Source organism: Diceros bicornis, chromosome 30 (genome assembly GCF_020826845.1).
Source record: "Diceros bicornis minor isolate mBicDic1 chromosome 30, mDicBic1.mat.cur, whole genome shotgun sequence".
NCBI classification, from domain to species: domain Eukaryota; kingdom Metazoa; phylum Chordata; class Mammalia; order Perissodactyla; family Rhinocerotidae; genus Diceros; species Diceros bicornis.
This window is the reverse complement of record NC_080769.1, coordinates 15,607,881-15,624,675: the sequence shown is the minus strand read 5'-3', so window position 1 is coordinate 15,624,675 and position 16,795 is coordinate 15,607,881. Positions and strand designations below refer to the sequence as shown.

Sequence of the window (16,795 nt, the reverse complement as noted above, 5' to 3'; positions counted from 1 at the left end):
AGTTTGCTGTGATGAAGTTGGCAACAGCCTGTTTTCCTCCTCTTTTTTTTTGGAATGGAGATCATCGTAGGACTGAATTCTCTTTGCTGAGGTCGGAGGACAGCTCTGCTCTCAGTCGGCTGTCTCGGTCCTTTCTGGCTGGGGAAGGATCTGACGTCTCCTTCCCCCGCTTCTTCCTCTCCCTCCCCTGCCAGAGATCTCCTTTGTTTATTCGTGGATGGCTTGTAGGTGACTCTCCAGTGTTGTGCTGAAATCTTGAAAGGTGGGAATGCTGTGTCTTGGTCCGTGATTTCTGCCCCAAACCCGTTACTTAAAAAATCATAGTGTATATTCCATTACCTTTTTTTTTTTTAATGGAATCTCCGCAAGTGCAACCTGGATAAATATTATTTAAATTTTATCATTCCACTGTCGGCTCACCTGTGAAAGTACACGTTTATTTTGATCTGTACAGTTTTTGCGAAGATTGTATGATACTTTTATTCTTCTGTTCTTATGTGAGTATTTTCAAAACTTTGCCTCATTCAAGTGTATGAAGTTCTTGGTGATATGAATTAGTGTTTGATTAAAGGTAACCTTTTCCCCCCTTACTTGGTTTGACAAAGTATCTAATAAGACTCCGTTTTCTATTCTTGGAATGTATGTATATGTTATATATTACCGTTTTTCTTTAGTTAGCTAGTTATCCATAATGTGTATATATGTATCTACACAGCTGCAGTTAGTCTAAAAGTTTTATTACTCAGCAGATATTCTGATTTCTTCTGTCAAAAATAAGCACTGGTGTGCTGTAAATTCTAGTAAGTAGTCAGGAATGTAGTTAATGGAAGCCTAGGTATTTCTGATTGGCCTAGGTAGATTTGTATAAGTTCTAAATAGACTTATCTTTTTCTCTACAGGAAGTTTTCTTATTTTCTTAATATGTTTTCTTTAGGTGAATCAAAAAGGGTCCCAGGAAACCTGTGAATGTTGAAGAAAATTCGTCTGTGAATTTTTGGTATTCGAGGAGGAGTCAGTATTTATATTCATCTTTTAAACTGGGAAGATTTATGTTTTATTTTAAAACTTCTTGATATTTACAATGAATGGACACAGTGATGAAGAAAGTGTTAGAAACAGTAGTGGAGAATCAAGGTAAGCACTTTATTATCAAGTATTTATTATGAAGAGAATGGAAAACTTGTGTGACTCTTTTTAGTTTTCTTAGTAGATGGCAGTTTTCAGGTTCAAATTCTTCCTCTTAGGTATCCAAACAGTAAAAAGTTTCTAATATAAAGAGCTTTGTTGATAATACAGGTTTTAATTATTTTTTTCCTTTGAGATACACAAAGAAGAATTTAAGTATAGAAGTTTGGGTTACTTAAATCTCCTTGGAGGTATATATTGTTTGGGTTAATAACTGAAGCTAGAACAAGTAGGAAAAGAGATTTAAATTGATTTGACTGTTAGTGCACTCTCTAAATAAAGGCAATAAGAATTTCTTTCCTCATCTTTTTCTGGCATTTTATCTTCTACCTGTGCTGTCCAATATAGTAGCCACTAGCCACATGTGGCTGTTTAAATGTAAATTAATTAAAATTACACAGTATTCAAAATTCAGTTATTCAATCACACTAGACACATTTCAAATGCTGAATAGTCCCATGTGGCTAGTGGCTACCATGATGGACGGTGCAGATAGAAAACATTACTATCACTACAAAAAGTTCTTTTGGACAATGCTGATCTGGATATTTGTTAAAGTATTGTTGCAACTCTTTTTTCCTCCTATTTTCTTTAATTTGAGTTTTAATTATATATGAGTGAGTTAAGAGTTCTTACTTGGGCCATGTCTTTTTAAGGAAGATATAGTTTATGGGAATAAGCCATATTAAGCTATTTTAATGTGAAAGAAGCCTCTTCAAATACAAAGACTCTTTAAATTCTTCTGTAGCCCCCAAATTTTGAGTTATCTGCATATTAATAATAAAGTCCATGTAGTTATATATACTTATTGTATGTAGAGATCAGGAATATGGACATTGGAGTGAGACTGCCTGGTTACTTATCCTGGTTCTACTTCTGGTTAGCTCTGTGAATTAGGACAAACTATTTAACCTCTGGGGCCAGCCCCATGGCCTAGTGGTTAAGTTTGGTGTGCTCTGCTTCAGTGGCCCGGGTTCAGTTCCTGGGCACCGACCTACATCACTCATTGGTGGCCATGCTGTGGCGGTGACCCACATACAAAATAGAGGAAGACTGGCACAGATGTTAGCTCAGGGTGAATCTTCCTCAAGCCAAAGAGGAAGATTGGCAACACATCTTAGCTCAGGGCCAATCTTCCTCAGCAAAAAAAAAAAAGAGAGAGAGAAAAAGAAAAAATTAACCTCTGAGGCTTTGATTTTTGCAGTTTTGAAATGGGGATTACGGTATTATTTATCTTATTTGAAGTTGAGGATTAAGTGAGATGCTACATCTCAAGGTCTTAATATAGTTCCTGATATAATGAGCACTCAATATTTGCTTATTATGATTAGCATTATGTTTTATGTAACATAGGGTACTAGATAACTAAAACATTAATTATAGTGATAGAGAAATGTGATGGACAAGAAACAGGAAAGTTTTGGCAGTTAGGAGGGTTTCAGAAAAAATGTTGGGGTAGAAAATGAAGCAGTGGTATATGTATTTGACCTGAGACTTGGGATTTTCTGGTCATTCTAGGAATACTTGAGTTTATCAGCTTTCACAGGTGCACTGTTTGGGTAACAAGAACATCATAGAGAAGAAGGAGTAGTTACAGAAAGCAGCATGATTTAGCAGAACACGTGTTGGTCTGGAGTTACAAAACCTGAGTTGACACCATCTAACTAGTTCTCTGAATGATTTCTCAACTGTAAAGTAATTGAGTTGAACTAAATGATTTTGAAGTTTCATCCTATCACTTTTACAATGTGTAATAAAATTTTAGATAACAGAGTTTCTGGTGATTCTAGTCAAACTCTGTTATCTAAAACTTTATGAATCACCAGAGTTGAGAGGTAAATTAGAAGACTTTTGAATCTCAGTTTTGATTCAGATCTCTACAGGTGTATTGACTATAGTAAGTGAATAGGAGAGTCACATTGTCCCGCATTGTCTTATTCATTAGTGAGCAGTGAAATGGTTGATAGGTAGAAATACCTAGAGGAGACACAGGAACAAAACTACCTGGAAAATAGGAAGTAAGCCTCTTGAGAGTAAATCCTCTTGTTGAGTATGCGGAGAGATCGCGTGCTGTTATGTTCTGACCGCTTACCTCTTCGAGTAATCTTTTATATATTTTACTGCCATATCTAAAGCAAAGGTGAGTAGTAAGTCAAATTAGATGGTGTAGTTGAAAAAAGTTAAACCCTGTGAAAGCAAATTTACTTACAGGAGTCTTTTATAATGCATACTCATTTAAAATAATTGCAAAGCATATTCTGTAATTATTCTGAGTCACCATTTCTACCATACAAGGTATGTGCTTCTGAGAAGTATGATTGTCGAGTTATCTAATTCTTTCAACTGCCTTGGTGTTTGTTTATCAGGAGGAGGAAGACCTGCTTCTATTTTGCTTTCATTTTCTTCCTTACTGCTGTTATGCTATCCTTTTCCTTTGCTCTACTGTCATTGTTACTAACCCTGAGACCCCCTCCCCAAAGCTTTTATAACAGGGCAGTACAGAGAAGGGAGATTGTGCCTAGTTAGTTAAAAGAGTGAGGAGGTGAACTTTGCAGACATAGGGATTTTCTTGCAAACAACAAAAGTTTCAGTAACTATGAATGTTAATATAGAGTGATGAGAAGAGAAATATGCTCTCCTTTTAAAATTAATATACACTGTAAATAGTTTTTAAAGTAAAATTTGATTTTTATTGGCTAGAATTTTTAAATGTATTTTTGCTGTAGCGTTTCTTTTTTCCTTTATGAAAATGAAGCTTATGAAATGAAATAGACTTAAGAAGTCATTTAGCATTTTTGGTTGGTATAATTAGCTTTCTACTAAAAAAAATGGTTTTTTGATTCTTTCCATGTAGAAAGCTCTCTATAACCATTGACTGAAGGGAAGAAGAATACATAGGAAAATGTGTCTTGGGCTGTGCTATAACGGACAGTTTTGAAACTTTTTTATTAAGAAATCTGGGTCAGGATGCACCTGTACGTCAGTTTCAACTCAGCACAAAGTTTATTATGTAACTGAAGTTAAGCTTTCTGAAGATACTATTGGAAGATTTCAGAGCATCAGTTCCTCACTGTGTGGATGTGTTGTTATTTGCAACCAAATTTTTCAAATCCTGGGTAGATATTTTTTATTTTAAAATTATCTTGAATGATGATTTACTCCAGGACTAGATTTATGGGTAAAGACCAGAAATATATTATCATATTTTGCTCATTTTTGGATGATTGATACATGCTTAATACTCAGAAGAATTTCTCTGCTTGCCTGTAGATTAAATTTTTAATAATATGTTTGTCCATGTAAATTTGAGAATTTATTTGAATGACTTTAATTAGTCTCTATCTATTATGCTCTTGAAAAATTCTTACAGGGTGAGGAAGGTTGTTAGTGATGTGCTGTAATGGTCTCAACCATTTAGAATTAATCTCTAGCTGGCAATGGAGCTTTGTGGACTGTAACACTTCAATTGCCTTGGCTTATAGAAAATATTTTAATTATCATTTTATGGTTCAAGAATCTTTGGATCTCAACTTGTAAAGTGTTCTGGGTAGGCAGTGAATAGGGACTATGATCACTGGAAATGTTCTCAATGAAAACCTCCTTTTTAGAAATTCAGAGTTTTAAAGGCTTTTTAGAGGCTTTGAGAAGCCCTAGAGCCTCAATGACCTGTGACATTTAAGGAAAACCGATTCAGAGTTAATTTGAACACAGGGCACGGTTTGCACCATGGATCTGTTAGTGTCCTGTTGAATTCTACTATGGTATACTGTGTTTGGAAACATTGTATTTATGTATACACATACCAGAAAGATTTCTTGCCATCAAAATCAGTTAGTTTCTTTCACTAAATAAATTTGAACAGTTTTTAAAGTCAATACCAGTTAAAATGGTGTTTGCTGAGCTTATTTTGCAGTTATCTCAGAGTTTTAAAAAAAATGTCATTTTTTAAATTTCCAAAGTTTGTGTTAAGAAACATTTTAAGGAGGATGGGAAAGTGTGAAATCACAAAGCCAGAATGGCTAGAAATCATTGAGTTAAGGAAACTGGTTTTTAAAATTTTCTGTGATGTCATTAATTGCAGGAAAGTATGACTCTTTTACATCTCATTTTTTGTTATTCCCTATTTCTCAGTTCAGTATGTGCTTTCTTCATCTTTTCCTGTTTTTTCTCTCAAATATCCTGTATATGCTACTAAATCTAAGATCATCTAAGATCGCTTCTTATCCTTTGAAAACTCAATAAATCGTTAAGCAGGAGCCTTAATAATAGGATACTCTGTTTCCAAGCAGAATTTACCTAATTAAAATTTTCACATAATTTCCTAGGATTGTGGTTAATCTAGGTTACTGTAAAGTATTTAGGCTTTTTTAACTGATAAGGCTAAGAGAATTGTATATGACTTGACTTTGCAAGACATTACTTTTATCTACATAGGTATGAGATAATGTGGGGGCAAACATTAATGTGTAGTTACCCCTTTTTTATACAGTAGCCTCCCCTCATCCACGGGGGATGTGTTACAAGACCCCAAGTGGATGCCTGAAACTGCGGATAATACAGAACCCTGTATATACTATATTCTTTCCTATGCATTCATACCTGTGATAAAGTCTAATTTATAAATTAGGCACAGTAAGAGATTAACAACAACAATAATAAAATAGAACCATTATAACCATATACTGTAAAAATAGTTCTGTGAATGTGGTCTCTCTCTCTCTCAAGATACCTTATTGTACGGTACTCACCCTTCCTCTTGTGAGGATGTGAGATGATACAATGCCTACATGTTGAGATGAAGTGAGGTGAATGATCTAGGCATTGTGATGTAGCGCTAGGTTAATATTGACCTTCTGACAATACATGAGGAGGATCATTGAGCCATGATGATGTTGATGGTTGGATGTCATAAGCAGATGATGTCCATGGTTGTTAGAACACAAGCACTGTGATACTGCGATAGTCAATCTGATAACTGAGATAGCTACTAAGTGACTAATGGGCAGGTAGCTTATGCAGCGTGGATACGCTGGACAAAGGGATGATTCACGTCCCAGGTGGGATGGAGCGAGATTTCATCATGCTACTCAGAACAGCACGAAATTTAAAACTTACGAAGTTGGGAATTTTCTATTTAATATTTTCAGACCACAGTTGACTGCAGGTAACTGAAACTGTGGAAGGCAAAACTGCGTATAAGCGGGGAAGACTGTACTGTTGAAATAGTTGCTTATTTAAGATCTTGACGACTGGTGGGTTACATATGATATAGTTGGGTTTAAAAATAAGAGTATTTTTTGTGATGAAGAGATAAAGAATAGATGGAGAAAACTTTTTTGTATTTTTTTAAGGAAAATTTAAAAACATGCAGAAATAGAAAAGTTGCAGCCCAAATTTCGGTCCTTGGACCAGCAGCATTGGCGTCACTTGGGAGCTTGTTCAAAATGTAAAACCTTGGCCCCTACCCCAGACCTTCTGAATCAGAATCTTCATTTTAACAAGATTCTCCAGTAATTCGTATTCATATGAAATTCATACGCATATATATGAAGCGGTTCATTCAGCACCTTGCCGCTTTTTTTGTTACTGATGTTGTTATACATCGTTTTTATTTTCTGGGAACTCCCAAAGAACAGTGTCATAGGCCCTGCCATCAAGAGGCTGGGTACATTTCATTGCTCTAGAAACAATAATGCAACCAATAATCATTGAGCTCTTAACTCTGACTGAGCCAGGCATGGTGCATTATGTGAATGTATCACAGTTCATCCTCACAAAACTCCTGTGATGTTCACAGTATTATGAGTCCCATTCTCTAGAAGGAGAAACCAGATTTATAACCATTAAAAAAAATAAAATAAAAAAAAAGCTATTGGGGCCAGCCTGGTGGTGTAGTGGTTAAGTTCACATGCTGTCCTTCCGCGGCCCAGGGTTCGCAGGTTCGGATCCTGGGCGCAGACGTATGCACCACTTATCAAGCCGTGCTGTGGCAAGTGTCCCACAGAAAATGGAGGAAGATGGGCACAGATGTTAGCCCAGGGCCAGTCTTCCTCAGCAAAAAGAGGAGGATTGGCAGCAGATGTTAGCTCAGGGCTAATCTTTCTCACCAAAAAATAAATAAATTTCAAACTTCACTTGGATTTCATTGACTTTTCCATTAATGCTCTCTTTCTATTCCAGGATTCAACCCAGGGTACCATGTTATGTTTAATTGTCAGCTCTCTCCAGTGTCCTCTGTTCTGTGAGAGTTTCTTAGCCTTTGTTTGATTTCCTTAACAGTCATCAGAAGTACTGGCTAGGTGTCCTGTAGAATGTCCCCCAGTTTGGATTAGTCTGATATTTTTGTTAGGATCAACTAGGGTTATCAGTTTTTAGCACGAATATCACAGAGATGAAGTGTTCTTCCAGTCACATCGTATGGGGAGCATAATATCCACGTGACATTACTGTTGATGATAACGTCCATCACTTGGCCAAGGTAGTATTTGCCAGGTTTCTCCGCTGTAAAGTTACTGTTTGTTTTTCCCTTTCCGTGCTGTATTCTTTGGAAGCAAGTGACTGTGTCTGGCTCACTCTCAAGGGGGTGGAGGGAGTGGAAATTAAGTTCATCTCCTGCTGGGAGGGAGTGTCTACATATATTATAATGGAATTCTTCTGTAGAGAAGTCATTTCTCCCCCGTTTAGTCACTCATTCATTTATATAAGCATGGACTTATGTATATGTATTTTATACTTTGGGCTATAATCCAATGAATTTATTTTGTTGCTCAAATTGTTCTAGCCTTGCCCATTGTGAGCTTTCTGTCGAGTTGGCTTCTGTGTCCTTTTGACACATTCCCATTCTTTTGCCCTCGAGTCACTCATTTCTCCAAAGAGCTCTGGTCCCTTTTATTGGAGAAAAGGGTATTAGAAAGCAGATTTGGGTGCGGGGTATGCTCATTCCTACTCAGGTGTCACTACTTCTAGGCCCTCTCAGCAGACAAAGCAGACAGAGCTAGTAACATATGTATATATAGTAAACCACGTATATCGGCATATCTGTAGTTCTTTCTGTCCATCTGTATACATATTAAGGTAAACTTGAGTTTGTACTGATGTCTCCAGCTATAATCCTGAACTACAGGATTCATCCTAACCTTCCTTTCTTGCTCCTTTATAATTTCTATCTCCAACAGAGAAACCTGGTTCCCACCATCCTCTACCTACCATCCATACTCTTCACCCTCAGCATATGGGTAAAGCAGTTGCAGAATTTCTAGGCTATTCTCACAGAAGAAACAAATTTACCAACTAGAATACAGTGTTTACATACAGTGTACAGTTCCTATTATATTTAGCCTTACAGTTTCTAGTCAAAACACCCGTTTTCCAAAGTTACTCAAGTTAGCTTCTGCCCCCCAACCCCCTTCAGTATGGTGATATCATAAATTTATAATAATGTTAGATTCATTTGTCACAGTTTGCATTCCATCCTGGGATACTCAGTCACATGGGTTGATTTTTTTTTAAACTTGCACGTATTACATACACTCTGTGCTACACAGTTTTGTGGGCTTTGACAAATGCATAGAATCATTTATTCTCCGCCACAGTACTGTCAGAATGATTCCGTCATCTAAAAGTTCCCCTGTGCGTCCCAGATTTATGGAATCAAAATTTTCATTGTAACAATATTCCCAGGAGATTTGTATGCATATTAAATTCATATGCATATATATGAAGCTATTCACGTGGAGTCATTCAGTATCTTGCCAGGCGCACACCAATGCACCACTTACCAAGCCATGCAGTGGCAGGCATCCCGTGTGAAGTAAAGGAAAGATGGGCATGGATGTTAGCCCAGGGCCAATCTTCCCCAGCAAAAAGAGGAGGATTGGCAAGGGATGTTACCTCAGGGCTAATCTTCCTCACAAAATAAAAAAAAAAAAAACCAGTATGGAGATTCCCCCCAAAATTAAAAATAGTAGTACCATATGATCCAGCAATTGCACTTCTGGATATTCATCTGAAGAAAACACAAACACTAATTTGAAAAGATATATGTATCCTATGTTAATTGAAACATTATTTACAATAGCCAAGATATGGAAGCAACCTAAGTGTCCATCGATAGACGGACACTTCTATATACCATAAAGAAGTTGGGGGGGATATATATATATATATATATATATATATATATATATACACACACACACACACACAAGGAATATCACTCAGCCATAAAAAAGAATGAAATCGTGCCATTTGCAACAATATGGATAGACCTAGAGGTATTATGCTAGGTGAAATAAGTTAGAGGAAGACAAATACTGTATGATTTCACTCATATGTGGAATCTAAAAAACAAAACAAATGAACAAACAAAACAAAACAGAAACAGACTCATAGATACAGAGAACTGGTGGTTACCAGAGGGGAGGGAAGTGGGGGATTGGGCAAAATAGGTGAAGGGGATTAAGAGGTGCAAACTTCTAGCTATAAAATAAATAAGTCACGGGGATATAAATATACAGCATAGGGAATATAGTCAATAATATTGTAAAATTTTCTATGGTGACAGATGGTTACTAGACTTACTGTGGTGATCATTTCATAATGTATATAAATGTCGAATCACTGTGTTGTACATCCGAGACTAACATAATAATGTATGTCAACTATGCTTCAATAAAAAACCAAAAAACAAAGTTGATAGGCACTATAGATGTCATCTGACTGATCTGTTTTCTTGATGCCAGTACCACACACTGCCACCAATGAATAAAACACTTACAATCAGACTCAGAGAAATACACATTGTAGAAAGCAGGAACATGGAATCCTATGTTGCCATGACAACAAGAAGATAATTCCATTTCAAAAGGATCACCAGCTCCTGTATGAAAAATAAACTTCTCTTCCAAGCAAGGTTTTTTAAATGTTGCATGCAGGAAGGAAAGTATTGAACATCTCACTCCAAATAACTGATTACATCCTTTGGTACCATCAGTACCAACTACAACCAATATGAAAAAGCCACTTTGCTTTCTCCAGGTGTCCCTAAAATGTGAGTGCCAGCAACAGAATGAAACTTCCAGATAGCATATCATTCCCTCTGCCAGGGAATAAAGTAGCTTTTCCTTGAATAGTAACAATCATGCAATCTCAGCAATCTCCTCAAAATGAAATGTTTTGATCTAATAAACTAACCTTATGAATAAACTCATATCCCAGAAGTCTTGCTGTTTTAAATAAATACACCCTTAAAAATTACATGACACTGATGTTCTTTGAGGCTATGTGATAGTAATATTATAGATATAGATTACTTTAGAATTACAAGTAACCCTACAGATCATTCAGTCCAAATTCTTCACATTTTGGATTAGAAAATTGAGACTCAGAGATGCTTAGTGACTCAATCAATGCCGCAAGATGAATTAATACTATTTTGTACTATTATACTGTTTTTGTACTACTGCAGCATTGATACTATGTTTATACTGTGCAGTGTTTTCTATTAAAAATAATCAAAGTACCCACACTTCCAGCAATTACTTACATGAGCAATACTGTAATCTCTAAGGATACTTTAAAATATTTTGCCAATATTATACTTCAGCATGTAGAAGTAACTTCTAATGTAATCTTTTTAACTGTAAGGAGTTAACGAAAGAATAAACTGATGTGTTTCCAAATCTTCCTTGTCCTTTACTGTCTTTTGAAAAACTGGTACTGTAAAACTTCATCAAGTTTTTATTAATTGTAAAAAAACTATCTTATCTAATGAAAAGTGTCCATTATTATATATCTAATTATAAATATAGTATAATTTTAAGTGTATGGCTTTATTATCCAGTTGTTTACATTAACTGAGCTACTCAACATTACAGTCCTACTTTAATGAATAGATAAAAATAATTTTAATTAAATTATTGAAGTACCTGAAATCTAATTTATATACTTATTTCATAAATAGCAATTATACTATATTAAGTTTAGAGTGTTTCTAAACTTTTAGGCTGAAAATAATTATTTTGCCTAATTAGGTAGATATGCCATTGAAATTTCACTTACTATTAATTTTCTTAGCAAAATTTTCATTGAAAACATAAAGGTGAATTTCAGTTAAGCCCCTCTTCAAATTAATATTCATTCATAATTAATGAAATTTGAAATAAAATATTTTATATGTTAATAGTGACAACATTTAAATAACAAAAAATTAAGTGTGCAGGAAAATATTTATCATGATATTTTCTAAAATGAAAAGAATAGGGAAGCTTGAAGAAAAGAGCTTACAAACAAATATATCCTTTTCCACCAGCCCCTTGTCAACCTTAATTACTTTTTAAGCCTTAGCATTACAAAATAATCAATTTAGAAAATAGACCTATCAATATTCTGCCCCAAGTAATTCTTCATACATTTTAGATAAAGGTAGAAGAGCAAAACTACAGAGAGAGGCAAATATATAGACTGATATGGTATGAGCTTCCTTCCCATCTTTTCCGGCCACCAGAACCTTCCCTTTCTGAACTTTTCATTTCCTCTGTAAATGTCGACCAACCTTAACAGTCTGATCATAAGACGGACCAACTCCCTCCCAGATTCCCCCACCACCGCCACCAGAAAATGCTGAAAAGGAGATTCAGTCTTACTGCCACTATTGGCCATACATTAGGAACAAGACCTGAATAAAAGCAGAAGCAATGGGATACCTACCAGTCAGCTCATCCCCTGTGCCACCATATCTAATCTGATGCTTATTTAACAAATGTTAAATTTAACCTTTCTTTGATTTAACCCTTTTTCCATCCTGGCAAAGTTAGTACAACATTGGAAAGAGATTAGCATTCATATGTTTTTTCAGAAAGTAGAAATAATAAATACCCAAAAGGAGTAAATGATTTTAGGAGCAGGAGAAGATTTACAAATTGTCCCTTTATCAAAAGAACAATACAATCTCCTTATTCACACACATACCTGTGTTGAGTTACTGATAGAATGACATAAAAATATGATTTAAAATAATAATAATAATAATCAGGGCTAGATACTGGCCCAGGATATTTGTCTCTATCTCAGTGTAAAGGTTCTTAGCACAATCATAAAACATAAGTTTTCTTGGTTTCTGTTTGGCTTGGTTTGGTTTCAGAATAATTCTTCTTGCCCATCTAATGTAAGGGAACTGGCAACAAATATTAATGTGAAAATTAAAAATTCAAACTTCATTTTAAAATTTATTTCTATTTTTAATATAACCAGAAGATCAAATTTTTCCAGCACCACCACTATCACTTTCTTTTAGAATGCCAAAGTCTAACCCCAATGTGGGGACTTAGGAACCAATCCATCCTTTTGCCAGTTAGGTGGCCTTGGGGGAGAAATTGTCCATTAGCTTTCTCTCCATTTCTTTCCCCCTTCCACTCTTCTCTGTAACAGCCTGAGCACATCAGCATTTCTCTATGGAAAAGAAGCAGTCATCATTGAAGATATTTGATGAACAAAACTGAAAACTAACGAAATGAGAAAGATTAAGAGACTGTGAGTAACTCACCACCTAGGAACTAAACAGGAGTAAATGAGTACAAAATGGCTCTGAAATATGTGGAAATGAATGGTTGTACTCCTTGGGTATTCTAGATTACATTTTCAAGCACTAAAAGAAAATAATACTTCCAAACTCACTTCTTAAAACTAATTTCAGAATTTCCATTATACTGCAATCCGGATGTGTCTTGTAACATTTACATGTGTAAGGAAGGAAACATAAGTTGCTCTCATCACGCTCTGGGCAATGTTTAGTGCATTTCCAATGCCAGTCCCTTAGGGACAATGGTCAGCTCTCCTGCCTTTTCTTTTCCCTTAAAGACTAGTAAACACCACACTAGATTAGAAGCCCCACTAATTAAGAAATACAGAAGAAAGAACATTCATGCCTCTTGAACAATGAATGCCCTACCCTATAAACGGGTAGTCTGATTTATATTATTTGAGTTTAGTTAGCAAGAAGGGGATCAAATTTTTTTAATCCATAGTTTAAGATATTTGCTGTTGCTTAGAGATAGAGAAATGAGAAAATAAAATCCAACCCCCTCAACTTCATCAAGTCACAGAAAAACACCAAAGCAGACTAGGATAACAGCCAAGAATTGAAGTATAATTTACCAATGTGAATCATGAAATTTACAGATTCATTTTCTATATGGAGAGAATTTAAGAATGCATATGAGTATAATTGCAAAACAATACATAAAAGCTTGAGTCTAACAAAATGTTATTTTAAGGGTTCTATAATATGGTTGGATATGCTCTTAAGATCTAATTTGTATATAAAACAGATATGTTTATGAGTTTCTTTATAACTCTTCGCAATATGTTATATAATAATTTTACTTGGTCAACAAATATTTTAGAGATAGTTATTACTATTCAGAGGTGGTTCGTAGAAATATTGGGTATAATGGAATGCCTCAAACAAAGAGTAGCACTTAAAGAATTTTATGAGAAAGGAAAAGACAGAGATTAATAAAATGTATACACTTGAACAGCATTTTTAATGCACCGGAAAGATGCTGTGCTATGTACATGCAACATTTGAATTAATAAAACACTACATATACCCCAAACATCTTTATGTATACCAAAGCCTTTGATAACTAGCTCTGAAAACCTCTATGCATGTCTATGCCTATTTTATTATCATGCACGTGAAAATTAGTTACTCAAATCATTCTGTGTAGCACTGAGAATATCTGAGAGCCTGCTTTTTAGAAAGAAAGTGGACAGTCACACTCAACAAACAAATTAAAAATGACAATAGCATTCCTTTTGGTTATTCTTTCTCACTCAGTTCATTCTTGCTGGTTAAGGTATAGAAGGAAGGAAGATAAACAAGTCCTTCTCCAAAGATGTTTACTTGCTCTAGAAGCTACCATGAATTTAATTAAGTGCCACCCACCCCTTCTCTGCAGAAGCCTTAAAAAAAATATTAAAAGGCTGTTTAGTTTTCATAGATAGAGTCTTCTAGATCAACTCTTGAGAAAGGCTAAGAATGTCTCCCATATTCCATTAGCTTGTCTCTAGTTTGATTTCAAAAGACTCTAATTCTCAAGGCAGCCAGGGGCCACAAAAAAAGGTAGGGAGCAGAGAATATCAGAAAAAAAGAAAACGTAAGCAAACTCAAGAAGAATTAAAAAGAATGAAAAGACTCAGAAATGTCTTTCTCTTTTCTTTTACTTTGAGATTATCATAATTTCATTCTTTAGAATCTTTCCTTTTTCTTTATCTAACTTCCATTATATTACTTCTTGGCCATGAGATAATACCTACTTAATCTGCCTAGCATTTATGTCTATGTCAGATCATTTAGTTACACCCTTCTGCCTCCACTCCCTGAAACAGGCCCTCCATAACCACAACCACACCCCAGGCATTAGGAAGTTGATTAGGAAGATTAGATTAGGAAACTGAGGCCCAGAGAGACTGAGCCTTGGCCATTGCCTTGAAATTTAATTGTCTTCTTATGATCAAATGTAAAGTTTTGATATTTTGCACATATATTGTCAACTAACCCCTAATGCAACACCAGGGAGCTAATAAGCTCTATCAAGACGCATACCCAAGTTTCTCTGGCAGTCACCTTATTAACTGCTTCTTTTTGAAAGAATTTACAGGGATATCTCAGTGTAAAGCCAAAAAAGAAACAGAGTTGAGGAAGACTGGCAACTCAAAAAGCCTTATCTAATTATTTCAGATAGAATAACCTCCCACTACTTATTTCTATATCTGATTGTTTTATTTCCTCTTTAAAATTCATCTTTAATGAAAAAAATATAGAATATTCAGAATTTTTACCTAGAGGAGATCCTATATGAATCCTTTTATTTTTCTCCCAGAAGTAGAATAATTCAAACCAAGAAAAGAACAAAACTGAAAAGATTAAAAAAAAATTATACCCACACATAATAGTTGACTCTTTTCCTCACCATTCTGCACCTTTATCTGCTGAATTTTTTTAAAAACCATCAATTTAAAAACATGTAACTTGCACTTTTATTCTCTAGTTCTTTTATGTCTGTATGTTTTCCAACACGTTATGCACTGTTGTACATATTAATTGCATTTTTAATATAAATGTATTCTTTTGCATTAATAGTTTAAACCTGTAGACCATTCATTATGATTAGTTATTTGAAGTAAACAAATGAGTCCTTGAAATCAGTTTGTTATATACCACGAGGAGAGAGATTGTTCAGTAAATACAATTGATAAACTATGGGACTGAGGACCTCTGCTGGCAGTTTTAAGGCATTATTTTTTTTAAACCATAATACTGACAAGAGGAAAGGTGAAACTCTCTCTTTAATCTGAAGTATTCCTTTTTACTTAGAATCCTTTAATTGCCTTCCTAAAACTTTAATTATTGGTTCTACCGCACTTTCAGCAATTTGAGTCTTTCATTTCCACAACAGTTGCTTTACTTTTTAAAAAGAAAAACATTAAAAGTAAGACTATTGGATGAAAATATTAATTTTAATATTATTAATGTTTTAAAGCAAATTAAATTTGTTCATGAATAATGACTTCATTTTTATTTGACATAGTGGCTGCATACAGATATATTTAGATGAAGTGTGTATATATAGATATAGATACATCCTCATGACACAGAACATGGAATTTAGTATCAAATTAGAATAAAATTTTAATAACATAATTATTAAGAAATTTCTCATTTTTCCAGAAACTAGACTTGTTTCATACGTAATATATATCTAGACACCCTTGGAAGACAAGTTTTTATCTAAATGTTCAGAGCAATTTTTTAAAGCTTGAAAAAGCAATTGGACTGGTAACCCTTCACTCCACTTCACCCTAATGTCACTTACTTGTGCATTCTTTCTATTATTCATAAATTCATGTATTATTACGACTGAAAGAGACCTTAGAAGTCGTATAGTTCAGCCCTTTCATTTTACAAGGAAGACATCTGAGACCCATAGAGATGAACAACAGCCTCTACCTGTCCTTGCCAAGTCAGGGCGAGATGAACAGATAACTCCCAGAGACACTCATCTGCTAGGGACATATCTCCTCAAGCAAGAGAAGGGACATGGACAGCAGAGTTGCAGCTCTGGGCCACAAGAACCCAGTTCTGCTGTGGATACAGGAAGACCTAATCTGAGCTTGGTTCCAAGCATTCAAGCTGCTAGGAGGAAGTTTGGATTCAGGGGCAGGAGCAATAATAGTAATCATGACAAACGTTATTGAGCACCAAGTATGTGCTAGGCAGGCACAGTCCTAAGCACTTGACATGGGATAACTCACGTAATCATCACAGCTATCCTGCATAGGATAAAACTGCTAGTATAATTAAGGAAACTGAGGCACAGAGAGATTGAGCCACTTCCCCAAGGTCACTCAGTGAAGGTTCAAATCCATGCAGTATGGATCCACAGCTCATGCTCTTAATCTCACATTATGAGAAAACATAACAAGTCCAAAAATTGGTCCCAAAGGGTCCATCCTAGAATTATAGGTGCCCTGCATAACCTTGAATCAGATAGAGATCTCCCACAGCCCAATTCTATTAGATCTAGAATTCTAGAAATTTAAGAGCTGG

General features: G+C 35.2%; 1 long non-coding RNA gene across 2 annotated transcripts in view; it reads left to right on the top strand.

Annotated features, from left to right (window-relative positions):
• The first annotated feature begins 513 nt into the window (after positions 1 to 513).
• The window catches only part of LOC131394511 (uncharacterized), a 32,832-nt gene continuing 16,550 nt past the window's right edge, over positions 514 to 16,795 (top strand). For both annotated transcript variants that reach the window (XR_009216168.1, XR_009216167.1), the window contains exons 1-2: positions 514 to 639; positions 935 to 1,134. This is a non-coding gene — a long non-coding RNA (uncharacterized LOC131394511). The remainder of the gene's footprint in view (positions 640 to 934; positions 1,135 to 16,795) is intronic.